We start from the raw sequence: 21599 nt of genomic DNA, 5'->3' as shown, positions 1-21599 counted from the left end.
CAGGCATTGCTCAATTGCATGGAATAGCACAGTTTCACTGTTACCAATGAGCTGCTTTAATGATTAGTATCATACAATTGTTTTCATTGGAAAAAAACTTTTAAGGACATCAGTTCCAACCATTAACCTAACACTGCCAAGTCCATCCCTAACATGTTTTTTAAACACCATCGTGGCTGCCCAGGGACTCCACCTAATCCCTGGGCAGCCTGCTCCAGTGCCTGACAACCCTCTCAGTAAATAATTTTTCCTAATAGGCAATCTAAACCTCTCCTGACACAATTTGAGGCCATTTAATCTCATCCTATCACTTATTACTTGGGAAAAGAAATCAACACCCACCTTGCTACAGTCTAGTCTCAGGCAGTTGTAGAGAGTGACAAGGTTTCCCCTTGTTATCCAGACCCTTCACCAGCTTTGTTGCCCTTCTCTGGACATAGTCCTACCCCTCAATGTCCTTCTTGTAGTGATGGGCTCAAAACTGAACATGGGAGACAATTGCTTCCCTAGTTCTGCTGGCCACCAGACAGAGTACTGTTGGCCACCTGGGCCACCTGGGCACACTGCTGGCTCATATTCAGCTGGCTGTTAACCAACACCCCCAGGTCCTTTTCTGCTCGGCAGATTTCCAGCCACTCTTCCCCAGGCCTGAAGGATTGCATGGGGTTGCTGTGACCCAAGTGCAGGACCTGGCACTTGGCCTTGTTGAACCTCACAGAACTGGCTTCAGCCCATTGATCCACCCTGTCCAGATCCCTCGCAGAGCCTTTCTGCCCTCAAGCAAATCAACACTCCCACCCAACAGGATGCCCTCAATCCCCTCACCCAAATAATTGATAAAAATATGAAAGAGAATGAGTCTAAATAATGAGCCCCAGGGAACAGTACTTGATTTCCTCACTTGGTTCCATTCATTTTCCTGAGCAGGTCCCTTTATCCATGACAGCTGGACAATCTTGGGCTACCCAAACATTTGTCACTGCTCAAAAAAGAAACCTGCAATACAGATTAAAGCATTTGAGGGTTTGCCTCCCCATTCAGTTTGACAGCACCCCCAAAATTTATCAAGGCTTCCATCATTTAATCAATTACAAAGATTCTAAACGTCTTTAAGCCCAATACCAAACCCTGGGGGACCTCACTTGTGACAGATTGAAAAGGAACTTTTTTGCATCAGCCAACATGACTGATCTATCAACAATGATTGATGACTGAATATTAGTATCTATTCCACTTCCTGGTGGTGTATAAGATTTTTCTCTGTACAGAAGCAGTAAATAAGAAATCTCTCAGGGAAGGACTTGGACTGAATGATCTATAGAATTCAGCAAGAGGAAACACATATTTTCAAAACTCTTTTTGGCAGACAATTTAGTCTTATTTGTCCAATTCTCTTTAGTAAGGATGGCACTGACATAGAACTCTTTTACAGCTGGGCAGCAAACCGGTTGATGCTGAGGACCCACCATGTCCACTAGACTTGTGTTAGGGAGTTTCTTTTTGAACCAGATGTCTCTCTAAGCAGACAAGCTGGAAATTTCAGGAAGGCATGCCCCTATCTAGCTCTAGGGCTCTGTCCACAGAGCCTGTTAGTCCTGCCCTAAAGGCATCCCATGTTTCTGACTGGGAGTGTTTTGTTAATTGCTAAGTCGTCCACTCAAGGGAAAACCAAGCTGTGGAGCATAATGCACTGCTTTAATCCCATCTAAAATATCCACAAAAAAAAAGGGGCAGCTGAAGGATTGCTTGTGAAATTGCTTTTCCTCATGGCTCAGAATTTCTTCTGGCAGTTTATCTTCTGTGTCCTGTCTTCATTTGTGTTTTATCAAGTGGGTGAAAAACCTTCTGACATTTCCCAAGGAAGATAATTGCAGAGAATGTGCCAGGAAATATGAAAGTTTATGTTTTCAGTGGTTAGATGTTTGTCTTAATCTCTAAAGAGAACAGAATGTCATCTTTTCACACTTTCTCTCTAGAATGAAAACCAAAAGAAGAGTCAGGAAATGAATATTTTTTGTCACCAGTGTGGACTGAAAAAAAGCCATTTAGTCTTTCCCAGAATAGGAAATTGAGTTTTGCTTTGCACAGACCAAGAAAGTTGTCATTTCAGTGTGAGCTGTTCATGGCTCCCTGGGGAGCCCTTACTCCCCATCTATATTTCAGCTGGTCTGCAGTGCATCCTGATGGCCAGTGATAACCTGTCCTCAGGAAGGGCCAAGGGAAGATGCTTTACCCTGGCAGCAGAGCCCAAGGGTTGCAAGAGCTCATCCTGAGCACCACAGCTCACAGGATACATTACACTTGGTAAAATGGATGCAGAAACATGCTGCCAGCTGATACTGGAGAAAACATTTGGTTTCGATTTTCCTGAGTTAAATCTCTTCCATCTTATAGCCAGAGCCATTAAAAATATACATTTTGATGTAAATATATTGGTTTTGCTCAAAAGATTGCCTCACCTTAAATCTTTTTCACTTTTCCCTTGCTGTTTTTATTGGCATCTGGACTACATTTGGAGATTGCACTATTGTATTTGGGAGGATTACACAAGCTTGAATGCTGTTTTCCTATTGGGACTTCTCCACTGCAGCTTATTTTCTGCAGAATCAGAAATACTGGGGCATTCTAAAAAAGATGTAGCAGCTACAGTCTGTAGTGATCTTTTTTGGTGTATTTTAATAATATTTTGCCATTTGTATTTGTTTTGACATGAAGTACAACTGGAATATTTGGAGGTATTTGTAGTACATGTTAAATAATGCATACAACAACAGATATAGTATAGAACAATATAATTCTAATTCTATCAGATGTATAAAATGCAGGTCTAAAGTATCCATGGTGACCATGAACTATGAATTCTTTTGGGAAGACCCTGGTGATAATGCACTGATGGCTCTTGTTGTGCAAGTATCTAGCAATGAAATACCCATGCACTATTTGATAGCTCTTCAGTGAATTTCTCCACAATTTTGAAGTAGTATACTTATGTCTTTACAAGTTGCTTGCAGCATTGTTTGCACCAAATTGCTTTGAAATAGGTGATCAGCCACTAGAACTCCAGATACTTTTCTCTGGGAAAAACTTTCCAGCTTCAAGTGTCTTTAGGCAAATGTGAAAACTTTTGGAGTTGAGACTAAGGTTAGCGGTAAAAAATTGACACTCTTAAGGCTTTTCCAAAGCTTGTAGAGAATCACAGAATCACAGAATGTTAGGGTTGGGAGAAACTTCTGGAGATCATCTAGTCCATCCCCCAGCTTTTAGTTGGATTAGTGGTTCTTCAAGCATCCAGAGAGCTCAGAACTGTGTACCCATCTTATTTGTATGTGTATGTTTGCAAATTAATATCTTTTAGAAGTATCCCTAACAGTATTGCTGGTGAAAATGATAGAACAAAACTGACCAAGATATCTAATTTTTATATGCTTTCTTGCAAATGGGCTGTAGATCCACACTTCTTACAGAAAGAGTAACTGCACTTGTGTTCCTAAATGCTTGTCAGTATTCACCACATTGCAGCTAAAAACTGCATGCTGCATCTCTCTGAAAAGCTGCAGGCTGATGTCTCTGGAGTGCCTGTGACACCACACTTCATGGTTTATAGAGCTCTGGCATTTTACTGGCTCTACATAACAGACTCTTAGTACAAGGTCAGGAGGGGCCACAAGTTCTCAAAAGACAGTGCTTTTCTCCAAGATGTCCTTGAGCTGGAGTCCTTGCTCACAGAACATGCTGATGAATGGGCAAACAGTGCTCCCAGGACCTCCCTGGCACCCCAGAGGTTGTTGGGCACAAGCCTGGGAGAACTGGTGACATCAGCGAGTGAGACCTGGCAGGATTGCACCTACTATTCTTGCACTGTGATTCCTGCAATTGTGAATAACGTTGACAAAAATTACTGCCTTATCTATGGGATCAAAACTCTTGATTTCATCAATGATTTCCTCACATGCTGTCTGCTCTTCTGTAGTTACTGATCTGCTGCTCAGTTTTTGTGGAGTGCTGCAGGTCACTAGAGAAAGCATCTGCTTCATAAATATTTTTCACATCTGTAGCAGCTGCAGCCTGTGAACATGACATTTCCCATGTTTAATTTTATGAGAATGTTTTATTAATAATTTAGTATCTTGATGGGTTGACACAAACTTTTGCCTATCTCTTTTTCCTCATCTGTCTGGCAAATTAAAGGAAAAACCTTTAGGTATTCAACTCAGGTTGGCAGATCTCTTACCCAACACTAACACTGTAAAAGTAATGAAAGTGCTGATGCAGAGAAAAAAAAAATATTTCAGAAAATACAGTTGTTTGACTCGCAGAGTGTGCACTGTCAGGCTGGTCTGCATCTTAGTGATGATCATCCCCACCCAAGATACTGAGCAGGAGGGACAGTAGCACTGAAGGATCCCATGAAACCAAAGAGCATTACGGACTCCAGAATTTTTGAACTTGAACTTTGCTATGGGCCAGGCAGGCTGGGACAACAAGTGGTTTTGCTACCAACATAATGTTGCTTTCATAGATTCATAGAATCATCAAATAGTTTGGCTTGGAATGGACCTTTAAAGGTCATCTACTCCAAACTCCCTTGCCATGAGCAAGGACATTTTAAACTAGATCAGGTTGCTCAGAGCTCTGTCCAACCTGACCTTGAATGTTTCCAGGTATGGAGCAACCTCTGGGCAACCTGTTCCAGTATTTCACTACCCTTATTGTAAAAGCCTTCTTATATCTAGTCTGAATCTCCCCTCTCTTAGTTTAAAATCTTTACCTGACAGGCCTTACTAAACATTTCCTTCTTTCGTGTCAACTTCCTTTAAGTACTGAAAGGCTGCTCTAAGATCCAGAGCCCCAGAGCCTTTTCTTGTCCAGTCTGAACAACCCCAGCTCTCAGCCTTTCCCCATAGATCAGGCCTCTGATCATTTTTATGGCTCTCCTCTGGACCTACTCCAACAGTTTCATGTCTTTCCTCTGCAGAGGACACCAGGGCTGGATGCATTACTCCAGGTGGGTTCTCATCAGAGAGGATCAGAAATGCAGAATCTCCTTCATCAAACAGTAGTTCCCTTTCCTTTTGTGCAGCCCAGGATAGAGTTGGTCTTGTGAGCTGTGAGTGCACATTGCTGGCTCATGTCCAGCTTTTCATCCACCATTACTCCCAAGTCATTCTTGGCAGAAGTTCTCTAAATCACTTCATCCCCCAACTATATTGAAACTGGGGATTTCCCATATTTCTTCTGGTCCTGTTGTGGGATAAAAGGAATTAACCCATGTAATATCTGCTTTTGGCTATGTGCCTTCCTAGACTGTGGGAAAAAAAGCTCCTTACATTTCTGTTCAGCTCATCCCTCCATCTATGTATTCCTCTGCCATCCTATCAGCTGCCTGTGCAACCCATGACTTTCATCTTTCCAGGATTACTCTAAAGTTTTGACTTAAAGTTGTATGGATACAAGCTGGAAAATACTCCACTCTGAGAATTCAGTTTAACTTCCAACCCCAGATATTCATAAACTTGAAATAAGCAACATGCAGGATTTTTTGAAGGTAAAAACAAGGTGTCTTCTCAAAAATAAGTGTAAAGATAGCTGCAGAGGGGGTCTTGAGATATGTTTGTCAGTGTCACATTAACTTGTGTATTTCCTAATACCTAAACAGACAGTTGTGCAAATTCTGCATTGATTTAGCTCTGGTTTTAACTGGCATTGATTATATTTTGTTTGCTGCTATTTAGAAGGTGGTGATCATGGACATGTAGCAAACAGACCCAGCTGGTGTCTACCATCATCATGAGTAACCTGGGCATGTAGAGAGATACAGCAGAATCTAGGTCCCAAGTGCACTGATATTAGAAGCCAAGAGTTATCCCATATATTTTGAAGAGGGAAACATCTCTTATTCTGTAAAAATGCATTTTCGTGTCTACTTGCACTGTTAAACTTGTTTTGTTTATACTGAGATGAGTTCTGTGGTTTTATTCGGCCTCCTGAGTTTATGCTGTCTACCCTTAATGAAACCTCAGAAACTCACCCAGATGTTGGGAGATTGTGGTCACAGAGGTTACCAGAGATGGCAAGCTAAAAGAAACAGCTGGGTGTCATTAGCAGTGGTCCTTTGTGCCCCTGAATGTTTTAGTTTGTGGAAGATCTGGTGTTCAGTAGCTGTTTCTAAATCTGGTTATTTGGTGGAGACATTTTTTCCTGCTCTAGTCAATTATTTCCAGTGCAGAGTGACAAGGTCAGTGCATCAGAGATCTTTGGGTCTATCCTGTTCTTCATATTCCTTCAGCTGTTGAATACTGATATAAACCCAGATTATATTACAAACATTAACCAGACCAAAGACAAATAACCATTCTTTAGGAACAGCCAATAATGTAGATATTGCCTGTGTTTCTTTTTTCACAAAAGCCAAGGGAGTTTTTATGTAGAAGGAGTTCAGCTTCATCTTAGAGGCAGAAGCCTCTAGCAAGATGAAATCTTCCTGTGAAAACTTGTCTTCAGCCAAACATATGTTGAGCTGCCCAGAAGAACTTCTGAAGTTTTTGCTGAGTCTACTGAGTAGTTTCTCCTCAAATTCTAGATGAGAAATTAAAAGCATTTAGTTTTGACAGTTTCTGAACTGGACAAGTGTTTTAAAAAGCTTCCTTCAAATTTTGTTTGATTCTTATACCTTCCCCAGTTCATTAATGCACAGTTTTCATCTGGGGTCAGAAAAAACATGCTGTTCACCTGGAGAGCCTTTCACCTTGTTTCCTGAGAAAATTAAAAGTGGTTTTCTGATGATGGTTTTTGTTCAAAGGGCAAATTTGAAACTGTTAGCACCACCCTGGCATGGTGTTTTGTTCACTCAGGGGCAGAGCCAGGGATGAGATCGGTGAGGATTATGAAAGGGTGTGGAGGACTGTGGGCAGGCACCAACCTGCTCTCAAGAGGAAAGGCTCCAGTTCCAACCACACTGACTTCAGCAGCAGATGGGTTCTGCTTCTGGTGTCTGAATAGCAGCTGGTCCCAAGTTTGAGATGGAAATCTATCACCTTAGTCAGTCAGAGGAGGCCCTGCTTCTTTTGGACTCAGATGGTATAAGCAGAGGAAGGCGATCTAGCAAGGTGATAAGTGATGTTATCTTCTCAATAAATTCCATTCACATTTGCAAAAACAGTGAAGGAAAAAAGGTCAGGATTGAGAAGGAAAATTTCCAGTAAATTAGATGTGGAAGAAAACCAAAAAGAAACCACAGATAGCCCAAGAGATAATGACCTGCAATGTGTCATCTGCAGGTGTCTAAAGCACACAGTTTATAGCCCCTTTTGTCCTTAGACCTGAAATGTAACAGAGTGGTAAAGGTCCCAAATCCTGCCTGGCAATGACCAGCTGGTAGTGTTTCTGCAGTTGGTGAGTTGTGGGCAAGAGAATGAAAGAAGGACCAGTAGGACAGTAGTCCCTGCAGTGCTGCCTTGCCTTTGGAGTAAAAGCATGTTGGACCTCTGATGCCTTCTTACCTGGCAACACAAAAGACAAACAAAAACAAAACGTCACCAGGCTCATGGTCATTATCATGATCAGTACAACTGACAACAGGGATGTCTATCAGTGATGCTATTTACCCATCCAGTATTGCTTTCTATTTCTGCCTATGTGTAAAGCAAACCCTGAAAGGCAGGGACTGAGTTACAGACATTGTGTAGAGCACCCCAGTGGATGGATACCTGCAGTGGATGCTGTGCCCTCCTGTTCCCCATGCTGCTGCACCTGTCAGCAGGGAGGAAGATGAGGGAAAGTGATAGGCAGTGGCTGGTGGATCTTTTCCATTGAAAGGAAATGAGCAAATCCAATTTTAGTAGCACAGTGCAGAGGAAGAATGAGCAGAGCATGGTGGGGTTGTTTTGTTTTGTTTTGTTTTGTTTTTTGTCTCTTGAAATCAAGGCTCATGGGCCACAAGGATTTCAGAATTGAAAGATGGTGCTTTAAGTGAGCTTTATTCCGGACTGGAAAATCATTGACACTGGGCAGGGATGTCCTTCATTGCCTTTGAAGTGATTATTATCTGAAATTATTAATAAAAAGTATTCAGAATAGGGAAATGAGCTGTCCCTTCAAATCTTCCTATAGCTTCTTAGGTCTCTGGTCCTCAGGATTTCCCCAGAATGTGCTCTGGAAATCTGCACTAGAATTTTCTGGGAGGACCTGATTTCATTTTCCTTACTGGCTCTGTCAAAAAGTAGAGCTTGTTCCCCTTATTAGTTTCATAATTCTTGGCCTCACTTCCAGACATCCCAGGGTACCCACATGGCACTGGCTTGAAGTCACCAGTCGGTATCTGCTACCAAGCTCTCTTCCTCTTGCAGGTGCTGTTTACTCACCCTGACTCTATCCCCTGCCAGAAGCTCAAGATGTTAGGAATATTTGCTAATTGCCACATCCTAGTATCATTTGATATTTGGTATTGAGGATACCACAAAGTCAACCCTTTCATCTTGAACTCCAGACGTAATTTCCATGTTCCAGCATGAGGTAATGCCAGTGAAGGATCTCTCTGTTCTTTCCTATTTCCTCTCTGTTCTTTAATATTTGTAGATCAGCTACCTGTATCTTCCCAATTTGACCAGACAGCACATTATTGCATGGGCATTGGGAACAGGATCTGCTTTGGTCAAAGGTGATCACCTCAGCATGAAGGACTCTGGATCCAAGTGCAGATAATTATTAGTGCGGTAGAAGTGTTATATGGAGTCATCTGAAGTAGCTATTTATAAACAATCAGTGAACAAAAAGCTTCCAGTAGTGTCCAGATGCAGAATCATAGGAACTCTTGAGACTTTTGTCTTGGCAAGATCTTGTATGTATCTTGAGTACAAATACAATCAAGTATGCCATATGCTCTCAGTTCTTCTCTGATAGTGGTCACAAATTCAGACGGTATATGACGAAAGTGGAAAGTGAACATATATATGCAAATTACTTTCAGAAAAGTACATTTATTGATAAGCATATTTTCTTTTTCATTCTCAGGAGGGTAGAGATTTAAAATGGATGCTTTTGAGCTAGGCGTAATTTGGGCACTGAGAGGTATGGTCAGAGGGAAGATTGATTTGGCTGATGGGTTTGAACACAATAAAAATGTAAAAAGGTGAAAGTATTAAGAGCAGTGTGTGCAACTGTGTGTATGTTTTGGCAGGCAGGCAATGGGAGAAAACAGGAGAATGACTCGAGTCATTTCTGGTGTAGCAGAAAACTTAAGAATATGTCCCAAGGGGTAACTCTCTTTCCTCCTTCCTAAGCTGCCCCTGCAGTGTCAGATGGTCTTTCTGGGAGGGTTTACGATGGTTTATGTGTTCTGAAAAGTGGCAAAGCATCTCTTTTCTTTAAACAATTCCATCTTAGTCCTCTTGCACAAGTCAGCCTTCCTTTTTTTAATCTCTAGGTAATAACTGATTTGATTTTCAACCTCAGAAGTTTCTGCAAGTTTCTGGAAATACTGACAGCATCATGCAGCCTCTGGGCATCATCCAGAAACTTATGGAGCACTGATTTTTGATCATCTACTGCTTTCAAAGTCATTCAGTGGCTGGAGGGAACAAAAAAAACCCTCACTGATCTCTTACTGCTCCAGCCTTTGTGTAGCTGGCTCTATACAGTCATATTGGTCCCTGGAAGAGCACTGCAAAGACAAAGGCTCAAAGGAGAGAAGGAAATTACCTTATAACCTGCCACTGCAGAAACCTGCATTTAGAATGTAATGCAAAATTAGTGTTCCTGGGGCTAATTGGGGTGAACCAGATTTTCATCCTAGCCCCACCTTCATTTGGTGGATGTTGCTCTTTTTGTTTGCTGTGGTGGCTTGACTTCTCACTTTCTTCTGGGCTCATTCACTTCTCTGGATAATGCAAGTGACATTGGATATAAAAATCTGCCTGTGAATTTTCCAAATTATCAAGTTCTTCTTTTATCCATGTTGTCAATATCAGCATGCTTTCACCACCACTTCTGTTTTTACCCTATCCTCCCTTCTCCCACAGTCCCTCCCCACCTCTCAGTCACTTGCACAGAAAAGTCCCTGGTCTTCATTATCCAAATTGGAATCAATCCTTTCATGCCACTCAGCTCCCTTCCCTCCAACCCCACAACAGCCATAGGTAAGATGTCTGGTTCATTCATACTGTAGATTTTCTTTTGAATTTCCTGATTCTCTCTGCAGGGTTTCTTCTATGAGATCTATTCCTCATTATGAGGCCTCTAGTCTAAGGCTTTGTGTGCTGAAGTACATGAAATACAGAGAGCTGTCATCCCTGTACCAAAGAAATGGATAACTTATCCACTAATGATATGAACTAGTCCTTCCTAAAAATCTTCCTAAATCTTCCTAAAAATCTTGCAGCTTTCTACAATTTGTGCTCAGTGATTCCTCTTCAGCCCATTGCTGTTTCTTTAGATCTTTCATTAAAAAATAATTTTCACAGCAGTTAAAAACTTACTGAACTTCTTAGCTGGCTAGAGAAGAGCTACCCTTTTGTACAGGGTAGATTGTCATTGCCATAGCAACCTGTGTCAGACACACATGAATGAATTAATCTATTGAATGAGCTAATCTATGATGCAGACAATTAATATGAGTTTAATGTCCCTAGTTACTAACATCTAACTGCATCCACAATACTTTCCAAAGGAGCTCATCATAGTCATCTGACCTTTGCTACTTTTTGCACTGTTTTTATATTGTTTGAACAGGCTTAAACAGTGAGCACACTGTTATACATTAAACAGAGCAAATGAAGTTTTTACAGTAGCCCTAGAGCAAGCAGTGACAGCGTGGCTTTCCCTGCCATAGGTGAATATCTGAATGTACGCCAGCACAAGAGAGCAAAACCAGCACTTACTGAGATCTCCTGGGTCCCAGGTGGCTCTGCTGTCACTTGCCTTCTCCTGAGGTTCATGACTCTGTGTCCTTGTGTCAACACATTTGGAATCTGAGCTGGCATTGACACATGGAGCCAGCAGTCAGGCTGTTGTGAAAATTAATAAACCAGTAGAAAGTGAGGGGCACACGGTTCTTTCAGCAGGTGAAAAGCAATCATGCAAAATGGATAAAACCAGATTTTCTTCAAATCTGCAGTTCCAGGAAAGCTAGCTTTCTAAACTGTATTTCAAAGCTGTTTCTGCTGTTATGCTGAGGTCCTTTGTATGTATTTCAGATCATTTCCAGATCAAACTGTTTCCTTTTTAGAAATGTGTAGAAATGAATAAAACTTCTATTTCCTTGGTGCAATTGAGAATTCTTCCTCTGAAACCTTACAAAATGTTGTTTAATGACTGAGACAGAGAGATCATACCTATCATGTTTAGTTTGTGTCTAATGTACTTTCCTTCTGTAATAGCACAGGGAAAACAGAAATAGAGACCTAGGTGGGAAAGCGACAGGTATTCAAAGTTTTATTTGAGGTACTTTTTATTGTTTGTTTAGGTTTTTTTGTTTAGACTTGTTGATGTTATGCAACTAATTTAAAAGTTAAGAGAGGAATTTCACTCAACTCACCCCCTGCCTACAAGCATTCTGGACTACCAAAAATCCTTACACCAAGCAGCCTTCAAGATGGGAAATTAAATTGGTCAAAACTGATCCTCTTAGAGAGAACAAGTCCCAGTACTGTTTTCTCCATTTCCCATTCATGTGCACATATGGGCCTCAGCAGGGCTGTAGATGAGGGAGCAGGGACACTCAGGAAGCCATCATCTCAAGCTTGTTCTAATACCATCATACGTTTTGGGGAGGGACCTATTTCTTCCATTTGAACTGCTTCATAATGGTCAGCTTGACCACCTCCCAAACAGTCAAAACCCTTCAGATACTGATTTTCTTAGGTCTTAATGTACACGTCCAGGGTTGCAGACTGTCCCTCACAGAACAGAATAGACAGGGCTTAATTCTGGGCACTTTATTCTGGAATGAGAGCTGAATGAAGAGTAGTGCCAAGGCATTGTGTGCAGTGACCCTGCACACAATTTGGAAAGAGTGGTTTGGAAAGAATGTTTGTGTTTCTAAATTAGACAGAAGTTGTGGATTTCTGTTTCCTTTCTCAGAGTCATATTTAAATGCTAAAATAAATTGCACCTGCAGTGCAGGCAGTCAATATGTATCTCTGCAGCTCCCATTTACTTCCACATGGAATGTAGGCATGGAAAATTTTGATGTAAATGTGATGTACTTGCCTAAAGACTCACAGGCTTACAAATGAGGATTAGCAAGTTTCATGGAAAACATTAACAGAACCAGAGATAGAGTTCTAAAGGACTGAAAAACTCCTGATGCCCCTTTGTTACAAGCTGCCCCAGCATTGCCTGTACTGACTTATCTTTAAAGAAATATATCTGGCAAGAAAATCCATTTGACTGTGCATGTAATAGCTACTGGCTGAGGCAGTGGTTTTCCCAAGAGCTCATGAGAAATTCTTTGCTCAAATTTTCAAACACTGAAGACCTCCAGGTGTTGCTAGAAATAACCCATGCCAAGTGGGTTCCCAGTGCCTGGTTCTTCAAGCAAGGAAGGTGAGTGCATTGGTCCTTTCCAGAGTCCTATAGAATTCCTTTAACCTATGTGAAACCGAGATCCTCAGATGCATTCCCTTGCTTGCAACACAGTTGTAAAGGTGGTACAGTAGTAAACTGAGAGGTACTGTAACTCTACAGAAAAGGGGGACTTAAAAAGACTTAGAACAGAAAAAGGCTCAAGTGTAACAAGCTGTTGTAGTACTTTTTAAAAGTAAAATTTTATGTTAGCCAAGGGCAAATCATGTTTGTTTATTTGTTTTCCTGAGCCTTTTGGGTGTCAATTTATGGTTATTATTTCAATATATTATTTCAATTATTTCAATAAGTGCATTTCAGAGAAATCAAGATTAACTTTGAAGTGCAATACATTACTTTTCGTATATGCCAGTTTGCCACCCACAACATTTCATATTGCTTCTCATGAACCTTAATTTTACTGGGTGCCAGGTCAGACCATTTGGAATTACTAAACTTAACTACTTCTCAGTTAATCTCCACCCCCAGTTATGGCTGAGAGTAATCAGTGTCAGGTCAGGCTCCCTGTGACTTCAGCAGCAGTATTGCTGTCTCTGAGCATTTCAGTAATGCCTCTGTTCTCAGATAGGGCCTTGAAACCAAAAGTAGCAGATATATTATTAAAGGAGACAGAGAAAGACCTGTCTGTTAAAATCTATGAAAAATGAAGGCAAAATGTTGCAAAGTTAAAGCAGGTTAGTTTTACCCTTCATTGTGTTTACAGAATCCTGTATGCCCAATACTCCTGTACTGGGGGAGAGGGGAGATGTTACTGTCGAGGTTAACGAGGGAAGTCGTCAAGGATCAAAATCCATATCCTTTTTTTTTTTAGCTAATTGCTTGCAGGTACTGTTCTTGTGGAGGATGAGGTGAGGATAGAGTTAACAAAGGGGCACGGCGCAGCAGAAGTCCATTTCATCTACATTTTCTCTTCTTTGTGTCAGTATGTCTAAAGTGTGAAGAGAATCAGGATGCTGAAGTGTGACCAAGGGTACCTTGTCCTTTTCATCTAGATTTTACTCTCCAGCCCCTCTTCTTTACATGTTCCTCCTCAAAATGTGAAAGCTCCACAGTTTGCTGGTGTTACCTTGGCCAAAACAATATATTTTCCTCTTGGCAGATTTTCAGTTTCAGCCAGAGCTGACTCGGGATATCTACAGCTAGGCCAGTGCATTGCCTCTGGCATTATGATAGGCCTCCCAACCATCTGTAAAATTCTCACTATTTGCTATTGAATCATCATGTTCTCTCTATACTCTCCCTTGTTCTACCACGCAGCTAAAATTCCCGAGCAAATCAGCTCAGTGCTTCTGCTTTCTTCCAACTCTTTAAGCCCCTTTCTAAGACCCATATAAATCTTTGACAAAGGCTTTGAACTGCTTATTTGAGAAATCACTGGCTTTTAAAACTTTTTGACTTGTTCTTATTTGCAGTTGTGGGGAAGTTACAAAAGCATAACTGGGAACTATCTTCCCAACGTAAATAATTTTTCCACCCTCAAATTGCTGATTTTAACCTACAGAGCACTGAACGGGCTTGAACTATTTTCTATAAGAAAATCTCACAGCTAATGAAGACCTTTTACATAGGTTTTTAATTTGGATATCTAATAAATAGAACTAAAAAAAAAAAAAAAATCTAGTTGTTTTTGATTTTCATTTTCCAAAAACGGGTAGAAGGGAGGGGGAGGAAATGATGAACAGTTTCCTATTTACTCTCATGTCTTCTGTCTAATAGTGCACGGTTAACTGCTCACCTAAACCTGATCACTCCTGAAGCAGGGGAGCAATGGCTGTGCAAGCTCTATAAGCAGCTGTGGATAAAGAGAGCTGTAGCTCAGTAGCCCTGTGCTGCAATCTCTAGCAGCAGAGGCTTGCCCCTTCAAGCAGTGCTGGAACAATTGATTTTATTTTCCTGAGAGAGAAAATGAATTAGAGAGGTATATCTGACTAAGATTCTCATAAAGCATTTTTTAAGCATTGATGATTTTCTTTCTTAAAAATCTGAAGACGAGGGGATGATTATGCAGAAAATATTTTGTGTGAAGCAGATCTTTAGCTTCATATTAATAGATTGACGAGAGGTTGGGTTTTTTTGCCTGTAGTTCTGGGAATAGTTCTGTGCTTGCCCAGATGAAAGGCCCTATTATCTCTCACTGCAAATACGCACACCATGCATCTGTATGAGCTGCCAGGGCTTTCCCAAACCAAGCCACAATGGCAGAAGCATTTAAAATTTCTGACCCAGCCTAGCCCCGTTGCCAGACCTCCAGCAGTGGCAGGGAGCCCCAGGCCCTTTCAGGTGTAGTTTTGATTCCTGCCACTCATCAGGAGGGAAGCAGAGCTGGGGCTGGAGATGTGGGGAGGAGGAGGTGTTGCTTGGCTCAGGCTGCCTCTCTGCAGTGCATGGAGGCCGCTGGCTCTTGAGGCGGAGGTGACACCATGGAGGGATCTTAATGACAGCTACTGGCAGTTCATTAGTGCCATCAGAGTGTTCTACCCATCCATTAAATGCCATTACCCTAAGTGAACTTTGTGTTATTTTAGGATTGTGTTTCTGTGTATTGGGTGTCTGTGCAGAGGCACAGGCAGCGGTGGGCTGCAGGGCAGCCTCTGTGAGGAGAGGCCATGGCTGTGCCATGCCGGACACTGCCAGGCCCAGTCAGTTCCAGAGGGCTTTAGCAGACTCCCCACAGGACACAGCTGAGCCTGCTAGCTGAGATGGTGGCAGCTCTGGGAAAGTGTAATTAAGAAAGGGTAAAAAACAATCTGCAGAGTGTCAGAAACAAAGCAGGATAAATTGACTGCAGCCCCTGTACACCCGTTGCCCCTTCTCTTGTGTGCTCAGAGGGAGGAGGCAGGGGAGTTGAGAATAAAAGTGAGTCTGGGAAGAAGGGAGGGGTGGGACAGAAGGGGTTTATAAATATGTTTTTATTTATTACTATCTTACTCTGGTTTTAATTGACAGTAAATGAGATTAGTCTGCTGCAGCACAGCTCTCTGTTTATATCATGCTGCTACTACACCAACTCCTGCCTATTCAGTTCAGTGTCCAAGTCACCTTGTGGCTCCCCAAATATCAGCTTAATGAAGAGGAATCTCTTGGAGGCGAGAATTATTCTTTGCCCTGCAGCATCCACCATCTATGACAGGAAAGCTTTGACAGGTCTGTGTTTCTCTTTCTCTTCTTATCCACTGAGAACTGGAAAGACTTTGAAGATGAAGGACACTTATCCTGGGATTCCAAGTGTAATGAGAGAGAGGGATAGGATGGTTTCTCAGTGGAAGGCAATGGATTTGTATGTCCTAGCTGTAGACTTGATATGCAGGAAATGAGAGTGTCTCAGCCAGGAGTAGGAAGCTGTTTTCTGCATGGAAGGGACCATGGAATCAGTGATGAGTAAGGTAGGGAAATTATTCTTTTGAAGATCCCATGACTGCCTATTTGACGTGGGTTGCTTTGTCAACATGGTACATTCATGCTTGTCCTCAACCCCCTGTTTGAAAGTGAAGAATAATTACATGTATTATTTATTTATTGGTTAATTAGGGATCAATTCTAGTAACTTTTTGCAGAGAAGTCCCTGGGATACACACAAGCTCTTGTCTCCACACTGGAGACTGTGAATGCTCTAGCCTACTCTTCCTTGGCAGCTGGGTTCACAATTTTTCCCATAAAGATGATGCCATTGTTTGGTTTGCAAATAATTATCAGGAGGAAGGGGCTGTTGAATGTGATGTGAGGAGGAGGAGGCAACCGCATAGACATTGCTAAAGTTTCTATCTGGGTCACTGCAGCAGCCTCTCATGAACATCCACCATGGCTTTGTGAATTGCCTGCAATGGAAGCAAAGATTACAACCTAGGCAAAGAAGAGTGAGGAGCAGCTATGGACAAATTTTCTTGCTTTAAACAGTGAGAAGGTATTTTTTAAAAGAAATCTGAATAAATGTAGAACTAATGTGAAAAAAGTAATGATTTCCAGTCTTTCCAAGACAAGCAGTTTACTGAGTTCAGTGTGAGTTTTCTTCAGCACAGTGTCAGAATCAAACTTGGCTGCTGTAGAGACTGAGCAGCATAAAGAACACCTATTGTTCTGTTGTTTCTCAGAGTAAGATTTTGACTTTGATATTTAACACAGAAGAAGAATTTTTTTATTTTCCATCAGTTTCTGGGTTTGCAAAGAAATCTTTCTCGAAAGCCACAATAGTGGCAAGCTTTATACTGTGTCTTTCTGTAACAAAGCCCACTGATACGACTTTACATGGCTTTCTATTGTAGGTATAGGATATTCATATTTCTGAATTCACATGGTCTTATTGGTTGTCTTTGGTAAGCCCTCAAAGTTTTGTCTTCATCAAATAATATAGGTTGGAAGGACCTCTAGAGGTCATCCAATGAAACCAACCACCCTACGCTGCATCAGCTCTGGCACTAGATAAGGTTGCTTGGGGTCTCATCCAGTCTGGGTCTGAGTACTTCTAAGGAAGGAAATTTCCTAGCCTCTCTAAGTGACCCATACTAGTTTTTGATCATATTCATGATGAATTTTTTTATATACTGTCTGGTGAGTAGTGTGTGTTGTCACTTGTCCTACCATTGTGCACCTGCAAGAAAAGTCTAGGTCCATCTTCTCTGCACTCTCCTAATAGTTTTCTGTAGCCAGTACTAAGAACCCCCCTTACCTTCTCTTCTTCTGGCTGAATAATTCCAGGTTTCCTGGCTACATCTCTCTTGTATGGGAAAGCCCCAAACTGGATGTGTAGTACTCCAGAAGTGGTCTTAAAAGTGCCTCATGTCACAAGGCATGTATTTCCTGGGACACTTTGCTTATCTGTGTATCAATTTATTGTATGTTTAATTCAGCTATCCTTGTCCCACAAGTCTGTTGTGCTCAGATAATGCAGTAATGAAAGTTGCATACATAAGATAAAGATGGATAAAATGGATAACTGACTCTTGCCATGTATTAACTTTTTACAGCAGCTTTTTGTGAAATTATTCCTGTTATACTTTCCAGATTTGTTTTCTTCTTCAGAGACTTTCAAGTAAATTTGTAGGATCACTGTGCAGCAAACAATTTAATATTAAACAGTAGGAACAACAGCCATTTAATGCCTAAACTTTTCCTTCCTTTATTACCATCAGTGGGTCAAGGCTGCATTACAGAGGTGGGATCAGCATAGTTGTAGAGATAAAACCCACATGTGAGACAGATAAATCTCTTGATTGCCATACTTGGTTTGGAAATCTTCAGGAGAGTATTTCCCACCACTCCAGAGAGATCAGCCTGGTCACTGAACACCTATGTCATACCCATTTTTTTCAAACAGGCTTTTAACATCATAGGAGCCAGAGATGGAGAATTTTGGAAGGTCCAAGTAGATTTCTCTTTGAAAAAATAAACAAAAAATATTACTTTACTATTGAAAGGTCTTGTGATGCAATAGCTGTTGCAGGTATACACCCATCCCAAACACCTGTGGAATTAAGCCCTGGATTTCTGACACAGTGATAAATCCCATGTTAGAGAAACAGAAATGGAAGTACCTGTCCCACCTGCCACAGGCTGATCAGTAGCAGAGAGACAAAGTCCTGGTTTATGGAAGTGACTGGATGGAAAATGTCATCCAGAATTGAGAAAAAAAAAAAATATTTTCTTTTGAGCCAGATTCTTCCTACTCAAGGCAGGCTTCTTAGGGCAATATACCCATGTGCAGGATCCTCATAGTTAGTAGCATCCCTGCTCCTCTAACTGGAGAAGCTAAGGAGAGGTAGAAACCCTTAGGTAGAAAATCACCCAGTACCTTGTCTGAGTTAAAGAAATTATGTAATGCTTGTTCCTCAGAGCTGTGCTTAGCATCTCACTGTGGCATCCTAAGTTTTACCTTGCCTGCTTGAGCAGTTATGGCCTGTTCAGTATTTAAACAAAAAAAGCAATTAGAGGATTACTTGTTTTCAAGTGATTTCAGCCATCTAGAAACTGATTCTTTTAGCAAAGCATCCTCCACCTGCATCATTGTCCCTTCATCAGGCAGAATAAACAGAATAAACTGAAAAAGGGACCCATACAGTCCTGTCATATTAGTTAATGCTTAAAATACTGCATTTTAACTGTAAAAACAACAACAAACTTGTCTCAGCTTTAGGATATTTGTTCCATGCACATGGAATGAAGTTTTACATCATTTCAGTGGTTCTAGTAAAAATATAGAAACACAAGAAAAATATAGGCTGAGGTTTGCCATGGAAAAAGGCTGTGCTTTTGCCTGTTTCCACAGACTCCTACTCTACAGCCTCCATGCTTATTTCTTTCACGCAAGTGTCATCTGTGTATGTTGATGTCCTGCATGGCCAAACCCTGTCCCTTTCAACAAAAAACTGTAAGTTCCCAAGATCACTCTTTCTGAATATTTTCAGCTCTAAACCTGCTTGAAAGTAATACATCATTAATTAGTCCTTGTATTCATTTTTTTTAACTCATATATAAAATGGTTCTTCATACCTGACTTTCAAATATTTCCTTATGCCATTTTAAAGAGGAACGATTTATTTTAAATTAGATGATAACATAGGTTCACAGTGTGAAAAAAGTTATGTTTCTTAGATCTGGATAAGACTTCCAGAACTTATACATACAACTGCTACCCAGATTTGTCACTCACCTTTAAAGAAAATGTAGTTAACTAGAACCATCATAGTGCCTGGATCAATATTCTTGAGTAAATCAATAAATTTCCCATGGATTTTTGTTTCTATATACTTACTGATTTTCTTTACTGCCTCTGCAGAATTGTGGAAGTTACTAGAAGTAGCTTCAGCATAATAAAAATTTGTGACATCATCCAAAAATTCTTGGAGAAGTTTCAGCCTGTTGTCTATGAACAGAGAGCATTGCCCATGCTCAGCTGGTCTCAGTGAGGGTCATTGAGCAGCTGGAGGACACACTGAAACCCCTCATGGATCTCCTGCTCCTCCTTCCAGTCAGATTGAAGGCAAGGTCTTTGTGTAGCTGAGAGTGTTTGATCTGGCCCCCAGAGAGAGCATTGTAAAGGCAGTGGAGATGCTCAAAGGAGGAAAGAAAATGTTCTTGTTGCCTGCCTCCTCTCTGACCTGCTTGTAAAACCTAAATGCAAAGTCAGCATTGCTGGGGGCTATCTTGACATCAGCTGAATTTTCACTTCCAGCCTGGGAACGGTCTTCTGAGGAATAGGTTATTTTTTGTTCCTGATGTTCATCATTGAATTTGGACCCCAAGCTGACCCTGGATTTGAAGTGTAAGAAGCAGCACTTCACAAATACAGCACAAATACAATGCAGACTTCATCTTTCTTCTGAACAGTTCTGCAAGGAAAAAATAATACATATTTTAGATATTGAGAATATTATCTTCCATGCATAAAAATAGGTTTTGTATTCCTGACACTGATTTTTACCCCTTAAACTGTTTATATCTTTCTGTGTCTTGAGTAGCAGCTCTGAACTCAAGAACTATATTATTTCAAAACATTACTTTAACTGTTTCAGAAAATGAGGATAAATCAAGAAAGCTTTTTGTCTCTCTCTATTGCACATAAATTATCCATTAGGTTGCAAAGCCCAAGGCTCAAGAGCTTAGGAAAAGCTATAGTAGAATATACCTTGCTATGTATGAGAAATTCAATGATCCTTCCTTTAGCTGACATGAGCAAATTCTACATAGTCCCAGAGTCTCTCTCTTTTTCAGTGAAGGAACCATGAAATATACTGGAGAACAATATTTTCCATAGGGTGACTCACCTAAATTATCTCAAATGACAGAAACTCAAAACCAAGACATAGGCAGCAGCCTGCGGGAAAGCAGAGACAATCTAAATGTTCTTCATAGCAGCTGTATGGTTATTCTTTAGCACAGGATTCTGCCCCTGGGGCTGCCTTATGCTTTCCCACTTGCATCAAACTTATCGTGGGAAGTTTCAAATTCTGGGTTGCCTCTTTTCTGGTTGCCCACTATGAAACACTGGAGATATAAGCAGTGGAAACTTTGAGTACAGGAGCCATGCTCAGCATGTCTAAAGTGATGGATAAAAACAATGATTACGGAAATAGAAGGCAGGTAATTCATTTTTGTCTGTTAAGTTCTCTTTTTATAATTCCCAAAATCTACTTCTGAGAAAGCCTCATTTTGCTTTCAGGACATTTGGCAGCAAGTAGACTGGTCTTTAAGCACATTGGAGGTAGAGGGGACTCAGCTCTGCATCATTCTGGAGTAGTCAGGACATTGAGATTCCAACTAAATTTACTTGTCTGAGAGTTGAAACAAGGTCTGCTCTTCACTCTGATATTGACTGTTGAGTATTCATTTTGAACCTCAACTCTCAGTCATCCTGCTAGACCTAGGAGCTGCATCACTGACTAAATCCTGCTCCCAACATTTCAAAACTGATCCCAGAAGCTAAAATAATTCCTAATTACTGTGCAAAATAAATCATTCTCAGAATTAAAAACTGCACAATGAATGTCAGAGATCACAAACAGCATGAATTCAAAGTTTCCTAAGAAAGTATTATGTGGTACTTACAGTACTGGACCTCTCTCTCATAGTGCTTCATCTCTATTCTTCATTTTATGAGTAGTTTTAAATTCATGTCCACTGGTAAATATTAAATGGAGTAAATAAGATTTATTTCCAAGGCAAAGACTAAGCTTTTTTTTCCTGGACATCAAACATAAGTCTATTTTCCCATCACATAAACCTATTTTCCTGTCACAGAGCCAGCATAATGCCAAAGCTTAGGGGTCTGAAAAGAGAGAAAGAGGTAGGACCTTGCCACTCTTAGGCTTGAATTAAACTGTAGGCAGAAGAACTTTTCACTGTAGTCTGGCATAACTGTGGTAAATCAGCTTTAGAAAACACTGGAAGAAAGCATTAGAAAAAATAGAAAGCTGAGACAAGGCCATAGCAATGTCTGTTTATAGGAAAGATGCTGTGTCCCACTGGACTGTTTGCATGGGATATCCCGATGCAAGGAGGCCATCTAATTGAATACCCAAGTTATTTGC

At 40.9% G+C, this 21599-nt stretch overlaps 1 pseudogene; it reads right to left on the bottom strand.

Annotated features, from left to right (window-relative positions):
• Positions 1-15437: 15437 nt before the first annotated feature.
• On the bottom strand, positions 15438-19884 carry LOC139796673 (alpha-1-antitrypsin-like; annotated as a pseudogene).
• Between the last annotated feature and the right edge of the window lie 1715 nt (positions 19885-21599).

Source organism: Heliangelus exortis, chromosome 5 (genome assembly GCF_036169615.1).
Source record: "Heliangelus exortis chromosome 5, bHelExo1.hap1, whole genome shotgun sequence".
NCBI classification, from domain to species: Eukaryota; Metazoa; Chordata; class Aves; order Apodiformes; family Trochilidae; genus Heliangelus; species Heliangelus exortis.
This window is presented reverse-complemented; position numbering and strand designations above follow the sequence as displayed.